The sequence below is a fragment of the Schistocerca cancellata genome, chromosome 9, assembly GCF_023864275.1.
Source record: "Schistocerca cancellata isolate TAMUIC-IGC-003103 chromosome 9, iqSchCanc2.1, whole genome shotgun sequence".
Classification (NCBI taxonomy): Eukaryota; Metazoa; Arthropoda; class Insecta; order Orthoptera; family Acrididae; genus Schistocerca; species Schistocerca cancellata.
In genome coordinates, this window is record NC_064634.1 from 198,363,074 (window position 1) to 198,377,578 (window position 14,505).

Sequence of the window (14,505 nt, forward strand, 5' to 3'; positions counted from 1 at the left end):
TGGGTGGTGTTCGGTTATTCAGATCATTCAAAATTTGATTGGTGAAAGCATATATGGCATTTTCTGTTGAAAAACCTTTCTGGAAACTAAACTGACATTTTGTTAGTACTTGTTTGTTACAGATATGTGAAGCTACTCTTGAATACATTAATTTCTCAAAAATTTTGGATAAAGCTGTTAGAAGGGAGATTGGACGGTAATTGTTGACATCAGATCTATCCCCCTTTTTATGCAAAGGTATAACAATAGCATATTTCAGTCTACATCTACATCTACATCTACATTTATACTCCGCAAGCCACCCAAAGGTGTGTGGCGGAGGGCACTTTACGTGCCACTGTCATTATCTCCCTTTCCTGTTCCAGTCGCGTATGGTTCGCGGGAAGAACGACTGTCTGAAAGCCTCTGTGCGCGCTCTAATCTCTCTAATTTTACATTCGTGATCTCCTCGGGAGGTATAAGTAGGGGGAAGCAATATACTCGATACCTCATCCAGAAACGCACCCTCTCGAAACCTGGCGAGCAAGCTACACCGCGATGCAGAGCGACTCTCTTGCAGAGTCTGCCACTTGAGTTTGTTAAACATCTCCGTAACGCTATCACGGTTACCAAATAACCCTGTGACGAAACGCGCAGCTCTTCTTTGGATCTTCTCTATCTCCTCCGTCAACCCGATCTGGTACGGATCCCACACTGATGAGCAATACTCAAGTATAGGTCGAACGAGTGTTTTGTAAGCCACCTCCTTTGTTGATGGACTACATTTTCTAAGGACTCTCCCAATGAATCTCAACCTGGTACCCGCCTTACCAACAATTAATTTTATATGATCATTCCACTTCAAATCGTTCCGCACGCATACTCCCAGATATTTTACAGAAGTAACTGCTATCAGTGTTTGTTCCGCTATCATATAATCATACAATAAAGGATCCTTCTTTCTATGTATTCGCAATACATTACATTTGTCTATGTTAAGGGTCAGTTGCCACTCCCTGCACCAAGTGCCTATCCGCTGCAGATCTTCCTGCATTTCGCTACAACTTTCTAATGCTGCAACTTCTCTGTATACTACAGCATCATCCGCGAAAAGCCGCATGGAACTTCCGACACTATCTACTAGGTCATTTATATATATTGTGAAAAGCAATGGTCCCATAACACTCCCCTGTGGCACGCCAGAGGTTACTTTAATGTCTGTAGACGTCTCTCCGTTGATAACAACATGCTGTGTTCTGTTTGCTAAAAACTCTTCAATCCAGCCACACAGCTGGTCTGATATTCCGTAGGCTCTTACTTTGTTTATCAGGCGACAGTGCGGAACTGTATCGAACGCCTTCCGAAAGTCAAGAAAAATAGCATCTACCTGGGAGCCTGTATCTAATATTTTCTGGGTCTCATGAACAAATAAAGCGAGTTGGGTTTCACACGATCGCTGTTTCCGGAATCCATGTTGATTCCTACATAGTAGATTCTGAGTTTCCAAAAACGACATGATACTCGAGCAAAACACATGTTCTAAAATTCTACAACAGATCGACGTCAGAGATATAGGTCTATAGTTTTGCGCATCTGCTCGATGACCCTTCTTGAAGACTGGGACTACCTGTGCTCTTTTCCAATCATTTGGAACCTTCTGTTCCTCTAGAGACTTGCGGTACACGGCTGTTAGAAGGGGGGCAAGTTCTTTCGCGTACTCTGTGTAGAATCGAATTGGTATCCCGTCAGGTCCAGTGGACTTTCCTCTGTTGAGTGATTCCAGTTGCTTTTCTATTCCTTGGACACTTATTTCGATGTCAGCCATTTTTTCGTTGGTGCGAGGATTTAGAGAAGGAACTGCAGTGCGGTCTTCCTCTGTGAAACGGCTTTGGAAAAAGGTGTTTAGTATTTCAGCTTTACGCTTGTCATCCTCTGTTTCAATGCCATCATCATCCCGGAGTGTCTGGACATGATGTTTCGAGCCACTTACTGATTTAACGTAAGACCAGAACTTCCTAGGATTTTCTGTCAAGTCGGTACATAAAATTTTACTTTCGAATTCACTGAACGCTTCACGCATAGCCCTCCTTACGCTAACTTTGACATCGTTTAGCTTCTGTTTGTCTGAGAGGTTTTGGCTGCGTTTAAACTTGGAGTGAAGCTCTCTTTGCTTTCGCAGTAGTTTCCTAACTCTGTTGTTGTACCACGGTGGGTTTTTCCCGTCCCTCACAGTTTTACTCGGCACGTACCTGTCTAAAACGCATTTTACGATTGCCTTGAACTTTTTCCATAAACATTCAACATTGTCAGTGTCGGAAACGAAATTTTCGTTTTGATCTGTTAGGTAGTCTGAAATCTGCCTTCTATTACTCTTGCTAAACAGATAAAACTTCCTCCCTTTTTTTATATTCCTATTAACTTCCATATTCAGGGATGCTGCAACGGCCTTATGATCACTGATTCCCTGTTCTGCACTTACAGAGTCGAAAAGTTCGGGTCTGTTTGTTATCAGTAGGTCCAAGATGTTATCTCCACGAGTCGGTTCTCTGTTTAATTGCTCGAGGTAATTTTCTGATAGTGCACTCAGTATAATGTCACTCGATGCTCTGTCCCTACCACCCGTCCTAAACATCTGAGTGTCCCAGTCTATATCTGGTAAATTGAAATCTCAACCTAAGACCATAACATGCTGAGAAAATTTATGTGAAATGTATTCCAAATTTTCTCTCAGTTGTTCTGCCAGTAATGCTGCTGAGTCGGGGGGTCGGTAAAAGGAGCCAATTATTAACCTAGCTCGGTTGTTGAGTGTAACCTCCACCCATAATAATTCACAGGAACTATCCACTTCTACTTCACTACAGGATAAACTACTACTAACAGCGACGAACACTCCACCACCGGTTGCATGCAATCTATCCTTTCTAAACACCGTCTGTGCCTTTGTAAAAATTTCGGCAGAATTTATCTCTGGCTTCAGCCAGCTTTCTGTACCTATAACGATTTCAGCTTCGGTGCTTTCTATCAGCGCTTGAAGTTCCGGTACTTTACCAACGCAGCTTCGACAGTTTACAATTACAATACCGATTGCTGCTTGGTCCCCGCATGTCCTGACTTTGCCCCGCACCCGTTGAGGCTGTTGCCCTTTCTGCACTTGCCCGAGGCCATCTAACCTAAAAAACCGCCCAGCCCACGCCACACAACCCCTGCTACCCGTGTAGCCGCTTGTTGCGTGTAGTGGACTCCTGACCTATCCAGCGGAACCCGAAACCCCACCACCCTATGGCGCAAGTCGAGGAATCTGCAGCCCAGTCGGGCTGCCCTGTTCCAGAGAGCTATTACACAGGTGGTTGAGAATCTTACTTATCTGTTGAGAACAAGCTTTTAGTATTTTGCTGGAAATGCCGTCAATTCCATGTGAGTTTTTGCTTTTAAGCAAGTTTATTATTTTCCTAATTTCAGAGGGAGAAGTGGGTGAGATTTCAATTGTATCAAATTGTATAGGTATGGCCTCTTCCATTAACAGCCTAGCATCTTCTAATGAACACCTGGATCCTACTATATCCACAACATTTAGAAAATGATTATTAAAAATATTTTCAACTTCTGACTTTTTGTTCGTAAAGTTTTCATTCAATTTGATGGTAATACTGTCTTCCTGTGCTCTTGGTTGACCTGTTTCTCTTTTAATAATATTCCAAATTGTTTTAATTTTATTATCAGAGTTGCTGATTTCAGACATGATACACATACTTCTGGATTTTTTAATAACTTTTCTTAATGTAACACAGTAGTTTTTATAATGTTTGATAGTTTCTGGGTCACTACTCTTTCTTGCTGTCAGATACATTTCCCTTTTCCGGTTACAAGATATTTTTATACCCTTAGTAAGCCATGGTTTGTTACAAGGTTTCTTACGAGTATATTTAACTATTTTCTTGGGGAAGCAGTTTTCAAATGCATTTACAAAAATGTCATGAAATAAATTATATTTTAAATTGGCATCAGGTTCACGGTACACCTCATCCCAGTCTAACTGCTGTAGGCTTTCCCTGAAATTTGCAATTGTTAAATTGTTGACTGAACGTACTACTTTGGAGGGCTGTTTAGTATTGCTGAATGGAGCTATGTCATATATTGTAACTAGCTGTGCACCATGATCAGAAAGACCATTCTCAACAGGCTGAGCATTTATCTGGTTAAACTTATCTTGGTCTATAAAGAAGTTATCTATCAGTGAGCTGCTATCCTTTACCACCCGAGTAGGAAAATCAATAACGGGTGTCAAATTGAAAGAACCGAGTAATACTTCGAGGTCATTTTTTCTATTACCCTCTTTCAGAGAATCTACATTGAAGTCCCCACAAATAATAATTTGCTTCCCCCTGTCTGACAGATAGCACAACAAGGAGTCCAAATTTTTCAGAAATAGATGAAAATTTCCTGATGGGGACCTATATACAGTTACAATTATAAATGTGCCTTTATTTAATTTAAGCTCACAGGCACATGCTTCTATATGTTTCTCTACACAAAACTTTTTTGTTTCTATACTTTTTACACAATGATGACTTTTGACATATATGGCAACTCCTCCTTTCTCCATATTTTCTCTCATTACATGTGCAGAGAGCTTATATCCACTTACATTTACCTTATCCATATCAGTAACAATGTGATGCTCAGACAGGCATAGTATACCTATTTCATCCTCAGCTTCTAAATCTTCTAAGCAAACCAGAAGCTCATCTATTTTATTCTTTAAACTCCCAATATTTTGATGAAATATACTTACATTATTTTTAATTATACTTTTATGAGAACCTTTCCTTATTCTAACATTTGCAGTACTCTCCTGTCTGAGTTTCTCATTGTGCTTAGGCCTAGTTGCTATACCAGTGGTCACATGGTGTTCAGAGAGGCAGATTATGTCAACTGGGTTGGGTGACTTTAATTCATCAATGCAATTACCTAGGACTGAGATACAACTTGGTGGAGATAAAATTTCTGGTGATTGGTGAAAATTTATAATTGACAGCTGTGATTGGTGATCCAATGTGCTAGAATTGTGCTGTTTAATTTCTTTCCTAAACTGAAGATTTGTTTCAATCCTGACCTCTCGTAGAACTTGACATATTTCTGTCTTACCTATCCTAAAAAAGGTGCTGCTCCAACACCTGTAACCACTGGTATTTTACCATTCATGGCAGTGCCTCCCCCCCTTAAATTTCCTGCTATTACCCCAGCCAGTTTCCCCTTCCCTTTCCTGTTGAGATGTAGGCCGTACCTGGTATAGTCCCACCTACTGAGAGAATCAACAGGAACCACACCAATATGAGCCCCTGCACCCGACCCAAGCAGCCGTTCCAACTCCAAATTAACTCTCCCAACAGAAGAGTTCAAATGAGGCCGGTCATGGCGTCTCAGGACAGATACAAATTCAACACTGGTGTGTCTCGATGCCGACGCAATCTTTACCAGGTCACACTCTATACTGTACCCAGGATCTCTGTCGATGCTGTTCCCTGGCCCTCCCACAATAACCACGGTGTCTTCCCTGGTAAATCCTTTACAGAGTGAACCTGAATCCTCTGTCACCTGATCCAGACTAGCACTTGGTTTGAAAAAATTTGTGACCTGGTATTCTGGTCCTAATTCCTCCTGCAGAAGTTGGCCTACACCTCTGGCATGAGAACTGCCTAACAACAAAACTTTCTTCCTTTTCAATGGCTTTCCTACATTCTTTTTCAATTTCCTATTGAAAGTTTGTTGTGTCCTGTCTACACCTACCTCTGCTTGAGGCTCATCAGTTTCTAACTGAAGCAACAGGTCAAACTTATTTTTGACATTCATCACAAAACTGTCAGACTTAGTTCTAGGCCTGTTCCTTCTGCTACCTGTTGCCACTTCCCACCTCTCTTTGCCCTTCTCCCTCCTTAACCTGTCCAGATCTTCCCTAGCCTGATCTAGCTCAGCCTGAAGGGCAGCAATTTTCCCCTCCTGTTCCACTATCTTCCTATCTCTGCTGCAAATCCTACAGAACCACTGATGAGCCTGATCCACTTTCCCAACACCCACGCCACTGCAGTCCCCCAAGTGAAAAAAACTACTGCATCCATCACACCAAATCCCGGAACTAACAATTATACGGCAAGTCTGGCACTTCTCACTCATGGCAAAAATAATACTTTAGCTAGAATAAATCAATTAAATTACCGAAAATCAAAAAAAGACGTTACAAGAATTAAGCCTATTCACAAATGTATATGAGCAAGTTTCTGATTTAAAATTCCGCTGTTTTTCTGAGATCTGTATTAAAACAATGAAGGTATACGCTATTTATTTTATATTTCACTTGATGGAATGAAAAAAAGGACAATTAAACGAGATACTTTGATTCTCCAAAAACGTTACGAGAATTAGGTCCATAAACAAATGTATATAAGCAAGTTTCTGATATAAAGTTACGCTGCTTTTCTGATATCTGTATTAAAACAATGAAGTTATACGCTATTTACGGCAGTTTACTTATTTGTTACCAAGAAATTAGTTAAATTACCGTGAAACAAGAAACAAACACGTTTACAAAATTTAAGCCTAAGCGCGACTTCGCGAAGTTACGATCTTTTCGTGTTTTCTGAAAAAATACGCAAAGAAAAGTCAAACCTTTAACGGCAAGACTAAATGATACACTAATGCATGTATTTAATTTGTTGTCGGCGTTAAACTAAATTATATTCCTGTCTAAATCACTTAACTTTCTGGAAATGGTTTCTGGCGTCACTTACTCGGCGGCCATCTTGGGATCTGGTTATTCCACCCGCTGTGTTGCCAATCATGAACACCATTCCAGGGGAGAGTTTTCCAACATGATAACGCTCGCTTTCATACCTCTGTTGTAACCGAACAGGCGCTACAGAGTGTCGACATCTTGCCTTGGGCTACTCGAACACCAAATCTCTCTCCAATCTAGCACACATGGACGTCATTCACAACCAGCATTAACCGTTCTTGTATTGACCGACCAAGTGGAACAGTCATAGAACTCTATCCCATAAAGTGACATCCGGCACTTGTACAGCACAACGCATGCAAGTTTGCATGCTTGCACTCAACATTCTAGTGGTTACATTCGTCATTAATACAACAGTATCTTATATTTTCAATGGCTTATCTCGGCCTATGAGCTCGCGATGTTAATTACTTAAACATGTTACTCCAGACAAATGTATTCCCAAAATTTCATTACTCTGTGTTATCTATTTCTTGGTGTTGCTATTTCTTTTCCGTCAGTCTGATTCCACCGACATGTCAAAAGGAGGTGTGATGTTTCCAGAACCATGACCCTCTTCGCCGGCCGGTGTGGCCGTGCGGTTCTAGGCTCTTCGCTCTTCAGCCTGGAACCGCGTGACGGCTGCGGTCGCAGGTTCGAATCCTGACTCGGTCATGGATGTGTGTGATGTCCTTAGGTTAGTTAGGTTTAATTAGTTCTAAGTTCTAGGTGACTGATGACCTCAGAAGTTAAGTCGCATAGTGCTCAGAGCCATTTGAACCATGACGCTCTTCTGTTTGGTTCAGTACTGCATTTGTTGAACATACTTTGTTTAGATGAAGTAGTTACATGAAATGTTTGCAACATGCTCATTTTACTTATAAATTCGTTAGTTTCATGTTATTCTGAATTGCCGTTCGTGACTTGGAAAATGGTCTCTGTAAAAACACTACATAACTTTTCCATTCCTCTCAGCATTACCTGTACGTCATTTGGTTTTTCTTGCATATCGAAAAGTTACCCTGTTTAGATATTTCCAACAGCTGTGTAATGGAATAAGAAAAATATGAATAACGTCTTCGAATTTTGCAATTTAATATTGTTTAAAAATGTCACATGAACTATTCACAGTGGATTATCATATGATGCGTCCATGTATCTACAGAAAAACCAATATATTCTGTTTGGCTTCCTCCCTTCATGCTTTCAGATAATTTGCTGTTATCCATAAATTTTTCCCAGTATAACTTAATGACACATTAGTTCACAGACTACCATTTTTAAGTAAAAGCAAGTGAACGATAACTGTATACATTTCAATCTTTTTCCCTCATTATTATTAATGAGCAGGTAGTAACGTCTACAAACCCTCAATAGAATGTTATCTTCATAATCTCCATGAAGCACTTTTTTAACAAATCCCCGAAACAGGCTGCCCTAATTAGACGTGATTCCGCGACTGCTAGAAGAACGACGTGGAGGGTGAGTGTGCACTTGCGCCAGCTTTCTTGCGCCAGTGAAACTAGCTAGGGTGCCGGGTACCGAGGTGCCAGATGCGGTGGCGGCACCAGTGTTTCCCCGTGACCCGAGCCGCTCGTCGCTCTTTTGTCCTGCACTGCTCTTCCTGGCACCGCCAAGCTTCTGAAAAGGACCTTCCGGCTTTCAAACGACTCTTCTTGCACTGGAGACAACTCGGATTACCCACAGTCTCTCTCGTTTGTTTGGCACTGTGGGCCGCGCTTACATGCTCCGTCTCTAGTCGCGCAACAAACACTCATTTACTTCGACACTAAACGGTTTGTTTCAGCTGGAAGCAGCATCCATTTACCGCTCAGTAATGGATTTGTCCATGAATCATCTCACTTGCAGTATTTTTTGTTTGTGCGTCTGATTATTTGCGCTTTGTACGATTTGATTTCCAAGGCGCTAGTGTCGATTCTCGCCCCGGTGATATACGAAAGTGCGCTGAATGAACGTCTCTGGATTCCATTCTCGATATGGACAATGATGTTTGGTTAAAAATGTAACCTTACAGCTTTTGTGCTGTGTATACATTGGGACGTAATTTGTAATCTAGGCTAACGTCGATTTTTGATGGAAATAAATCAATTATGATCAGGATACAGACCGTCTCGATAATGATGCCCATCACTTGCACGGACAATGGACACGTTCTAATGCAGTGCCGGCTGCGGCGTGCGAAACTTCGCTCGTGCGGCCCAAGCCTCATTCTGTCTCTTGGCTTTAATTGATTCTTCTCGGAACTGCACGGAACATCGCGACTTTTCATTTAACACTGCGGTGCGGCATTTTTCGATCGCCACAACTCTCTTCGGTTGGGTAGAATCGTGGTGGCAGCGCTGTTTACTCTTCGCTATTTGTTCGTGGTATGAAGGCCGTTGATAGGTCCAACGGCCGTTTGCACAAAAAGAGGCAGTCGCAATCGTTTATAATGAATGGGAATGACAGAAGACAAGGATGAGAATTCTCAATTGCCAATAACGATAGGTACTGCTTATTTGCTGTGAAACTACATTACAATACCATGAAGTAAAATTTTAAAGACAATGAAAGAGCAAAAAATTACAACGATCGACAGATGGGATTCATTGCTCTGTACATAACAAAGCGCTTTGTGATAAATTTGCAGGCCTGGAACACGTGAAGAAATTGGTCGTACGAACACTAAAACTTCTGTAGCTGCACGCATTATTCCATTGTCAGTTGCAACCGTTTTCAGTGGAACTGAACGAAGAGTATATTACTGTAAGTTACGTTCGTTAACTCAGGGGACATGCCTGGAACCATTTTTCGGTTTAGAGCTTGTTATTGTTGAATTTATGAACGAAAACGGAGTGCAAGAACGAAAATTAGAACGTCTGGAATGAATTGCAGGCTTCGATCCTAAGTGGACATGGCTGCACACTGCCTACAGTACGACATTGGGAGGTAACTTCTTTCTTATTCTATGGCAATGCATTTAAAAAGAAAATTGAGTTGTAGAAGGAACACATTTTTAACAAAAATAGTGTGTGAGTGTGTGTTTGAATTCCTAAGGGATTAAACTGCTGAGGTCATCGGTCCCTAGGCTTACACGCTATACTTAAACTATCTTACGCTAATGACAACACACACACACCCATGCCCGAAGGAGGACTCGAACCTTCGGCGGCAGAGCCCGCGCAATTAGTGACATTGCATCTCTTATCGCGCGTCCACTAAAATAGTACACTTCCCGAAGCTCACTGCCGTAAAAGGAAAGGCGAGGTTTGAAGAATTCATTATGGCCTTGAAATAATTATAAGGATAGTTTCATAAAAATTTTGAGGACAGTATCAGTCTTATATTTGTTTCTGTGCTGTTTTTCAGACCGTTGAAGTTTCAATTGGAAACTCCCCTGTGTATGTGGCTGTGTAGCTTTTTACATTAAAACTGTTCAGGACGTCTAAATTTCTTTCCTCAGGTAGCTAAACTGCTTTCCTCAGGTAGATTTCCCAAGTCCCCATACTGAGGCTGCAAAAGTGCTACAATATTTCAATCGATATATTTGTGTCGAAGATCTTTTTCGATTACGAAACTAAATAAGTCACTATTACAAGGCAACTTGAATGTGAAACTCTTTGACATTGCCTGCGTCTATCTTTATGGGAACAGTCTGTAACAGATAAAAATTATATTATGCCTTCAGTACGCCAGACGTAAATAATAATTAAAATTTGTTTTGTTTGTGACCTATGTTTTTTTTTCTTCTTTTCTGTCGTGTGACTAGGGCCTCCCGCCGGGTAGACCGTTCGCTGGGTGCAAGTTTTCCCTTTACGCCACATACATCAACAGGGCCAGGCCCCGACTGGGACTCGAACCCAGGATCTCCTGCTTACATGGCAGACGCTCTATCCATCTGAGCCACCGAGGGCACAGAGGATAGTGCGACTGCAGGGATTTATCCCTTGCACGCTCCCCTTGAGACCCACATTCCCAACTTTAATGTCCATGCACTACATCCGTAGTGCCCCTGCCCGTTACAATCATTACTCGCGGCAGACAATCTTACCGAGTCCCGTAAGAGTTCGGGCAATGCGTGTGCATCCAGCACAGAAGAAGAAGGTCAATGGCCGGTTAGCCTTAACTACAAGAGTGTCTGCGCGTGCTAACATTGCAGGAGTCACAGCTGTGTGCGGCCGGTCGGCACGCGGGAGATCGGACAGGTTTGCCCGACATTGCCGCCATGATGACAGACGCGTCACCAAACGACTCACCGTGCTTTTGCTCACTGATAGGTCTCCGTAGACATTGTGCAAGCGCCTAGCAATACATGCGGTGATCTGGTTTTCCGCCACAACAAACTCAATGACAGACCTCTGCTTGGAACGCACCTCCTTTGCAGACGAGATTGTGAAGGCTCGTTTAGCACCCCCACCAATCTGAACTTCATGAAACTATATGGGCTGAATGGGGATGGCTCACAACAAATTCCGCATTTTTCAACCGAAACTGGTCGAAGTAATACAAACTGAACATTTAATGAAAAATGTTTTTGGTAGATGCTGCTGAAGATGATATTTGCCGATCATCAGTGTTACCATACACGTCAGTGAAGCCTGTAGCTGATTCCTTCCACTGATTTCATGCGATCCTTTGCGTGTCTATGGTTGTTCCTTCACGATTCAATTTCAGAGCCACGCCACCAACAGTCAACTTGGGTAACTTCAGGAGGGTTGAAATGTCTCTGTTGGATTTCTGACACCCAACGACTAGATGCCCTATCATCTGATCTCTTCTTCTTGCCTCTTTTTCCATATATTCCTTTCCTCGTTAATGCTGCGGAGAACCTCCTCATTCCTTACCTTACCAATCCGCCTAGTGTACAACAATCTTCTGTAATACCCAACTCAAATGTTTCGATTCTCTTCTGTTCCGGTTTTCCCACAGCGCCTGTTTCACTACCATAGAATGCTGGGCTGCAAATGTACATTCTCAGAAATTTCTTCCTCAAATTCAGGCCTATGTTTGATATTACTAGTCTTCTTCTGGTCAGGAATTCCATTTTTACCAGTGCTAGGTCTTTTTTTACGTCCTCTTTACTGCGTCCATCTTGGGTTTTTTGCTGCCTAGGTAGCAGAATTCTTTAACCTGATCTACTTCGAAATCCCCAAGTCTGATGTTAAGTTTTTCGCTGTTCTCATTTCCGCTATTTCTCATTACTTTTTGCCTTTCTTTGATTTACTTTCATTTCACATTCTGTACCGCTTGGACTTATGATTCCATACAACAGAGCTTGTAATTTATCTTCATTATCCCCTAAGGATAGAAATGTCATCTGCGAATCTTTTTGCGAATATCTTTGATATCCTTTCACGCTGAATTTTAGTCCTACTCTTGAACCTTTCTCCTACTTACGTCATTGCTTCTTCGATGTATAGACTGAACAGCAGGGAAAAAAGACTACATCTCTGTCTTATACTCTTTTTAATCAGAGCACTTCGTTCTTGCTTTTCCAGTCTTACTCTTCCTTCTTAATTCTTGTACATATTGTACATCGCACGTCTTTCCCTGAAGTTTAACCCAAATTTTTCAGAATTTCGAACATATTGCACCATTTTACATTGTCGAACGATTTTTCCAGGACGAAAAATCCTATGAACGTGTCTTGATTTTATTTTCAGTCTTGTATCCACTATCAGCCGCAACGTCAGAACTGACTCTCTAGTGCCTTTACCTTTCCTAAACCCAAACTGGGCTGGTTCAAATGGCTCTGAGCACTATGGAACTTAACTTCTGAGGTCATCAGTCGCCTAGAACTTAGAACTACTTAAACCTAACTAACCTAAGGACATCACACACATCCATGCCCGAGGCAGGATTCGGACCTGCGACCGTAGCGGTCTCGCGGTTCCGGACTGAGCGCCGTTCCGCTAGACCACCGCGGCCGGCAAACCCAAACTGATCGTCATCTAACACATCCTCCATTACCTTTTCCATTCTTCTGTAAATAATTCTTGTCAGAAGATTGGATGTGTGAGTTGTTAAGCTGATTATGCAATAATTCTCGCACTTGTCGGGTCTTGCTATCTTCGGAATTGTGTGGATGTCAGATGGTATATCGCCAATCTCATGCATTCTACACACCACCATGAATAGTCGTGAGAAACCTAGCGCAGCTGTCCACGAGACTGGAGACGGCATGGCTCTACATCCCTGTCTGTTCGTAAAGATGGTTATACAGGCTTTCGACAGGTGGTCACATTAATGTGTCCGGATAGTAGTGATAGGAATATTTTTACACTTTCATTGGCGAGAGCATACAAATGTTCTCCATACCAGAGCATAGAAATGGTCTCCATACCAGATGACTCACACTGTGAGGCATCTCATTTCTGGATTTCGGTATATCTCTCGTCAGATATGTTCAAGGTAGGTATGAGTTGAATTAGATTTCATTAGATTTCACTGACCTTAAAAAAAACCTTGTACTAGACTTCTACGACGTTTAGGTCCACCTAGTTTAGATATAGGCATGACTGCCAAAATACGAACTGCAGTGTTAACTTTGTAAGTAGGCTGTTTATGTTTTCTTATTGGCAACGTTACATAGCGCTCTGTATGAAAATCACTGGCTGTGCTGTGTGCAGCCTGTGGCTAGTTTGCATTGTTGTCTGCCATTGTAGTGTTAGGCAGCGGCAGCTGGATGTGAACAGCGCGTAGCGTTGCGCAGTTAGAGGTGAGCCGCCAGCAGTGGTGGATGTGAGGAGAGAGATGGCGGAGTTTTGAAATTACATATATTATGACTTTTGATGATATTAAGGTAAACACAGCGTTTGTTCTCTATTAAAATCTTTCATTTGCTAACTATCCCTATCAGTAATTAGTGCCTCCAGTAGTTTGAATCTTTTATTTAGCTGGCAGTAGTGGCGCTCGCCGTATTGCAGTAGTTCGAGTAATGAAGATTTTTGTGAGGTAAGTGATTTCTGAAAGGTATAGTTTAATGTTACTCAGGGCCATTCTTTTGCAGGGATCTTTGATAGTCAGATTGCGTTGCGCTAAAAACATTGTGTGTCAGTTTAAGCACAGTCTTGTATAAATTTTTCTAAGGGGACGTTTCAACTTATTTAGCATATTTTACCTTCCTGAGCTCGTGTTTTAGCGCAATACCTCACTTAGGCAAAAATATTCTTTGCAAAAAAGTAGTTAATTAAAATTGTGCCAGGGGGTTCGTACATGTTAATCTTCCTGGTCTTTGATTATACAGTTCAGTAGATTAACCAAAATATTTTACTACAGTTATTCATTGAGGAAATTTTTGCTAACAATCAACTGCAGTTTGAAAATAATCTGTATACATCATTGAGGAATAAAACCCAACAAATTATATATGCTTCCCAGTGATGAATATAACTTCAGCACAGAAAGGAATGAAATACACAAGCATAAAATTCTTTCAAAATCTGCTCATCGAAATAAAATGGATGACAGAGAGCACAAGTACTTTCAAATGTAGAGTAAAATTGTTTCTCCCCAACAACTCCTTCTATACCATCGAGGAATCTTGAATGAGAATAAGTGGTGAATTACGTATCAATAAATGTCCATCATGTGCCATGTGAATGTATATACACTCTGGAACGCACTACTGGCGTAAGGTTGCCTGGGAGTGGAAGGCCCGGGCAAAATAAGAATTGAACATCATTCCGATAATTTTTATTAACACTACTCAAGAAAAGTAACTTTACAAATTACGTCAACAGGAGCTTGACATATTA

The 14,505-nt window shown here is 41.5% G+C and overlaps 1 non-coding gene across 1 annotated transcript; it reads right to left on the reverse strand.

The window, feature by feature from the left end:
- Positions 1 to 10,587: 10,587 nt before the first annotated feature.
- Positions 10,588 to 10,662, reverse strand: Trnat-ugu (transfer RNA threonine (anticodon UGU)). The gene has a single exon. It is a non-coding gene; the product is annotated as a tRNA-Thr (tRNA).
- Positions 10,663 to 14,505: the final 3,843 nt, after the last annotated feature.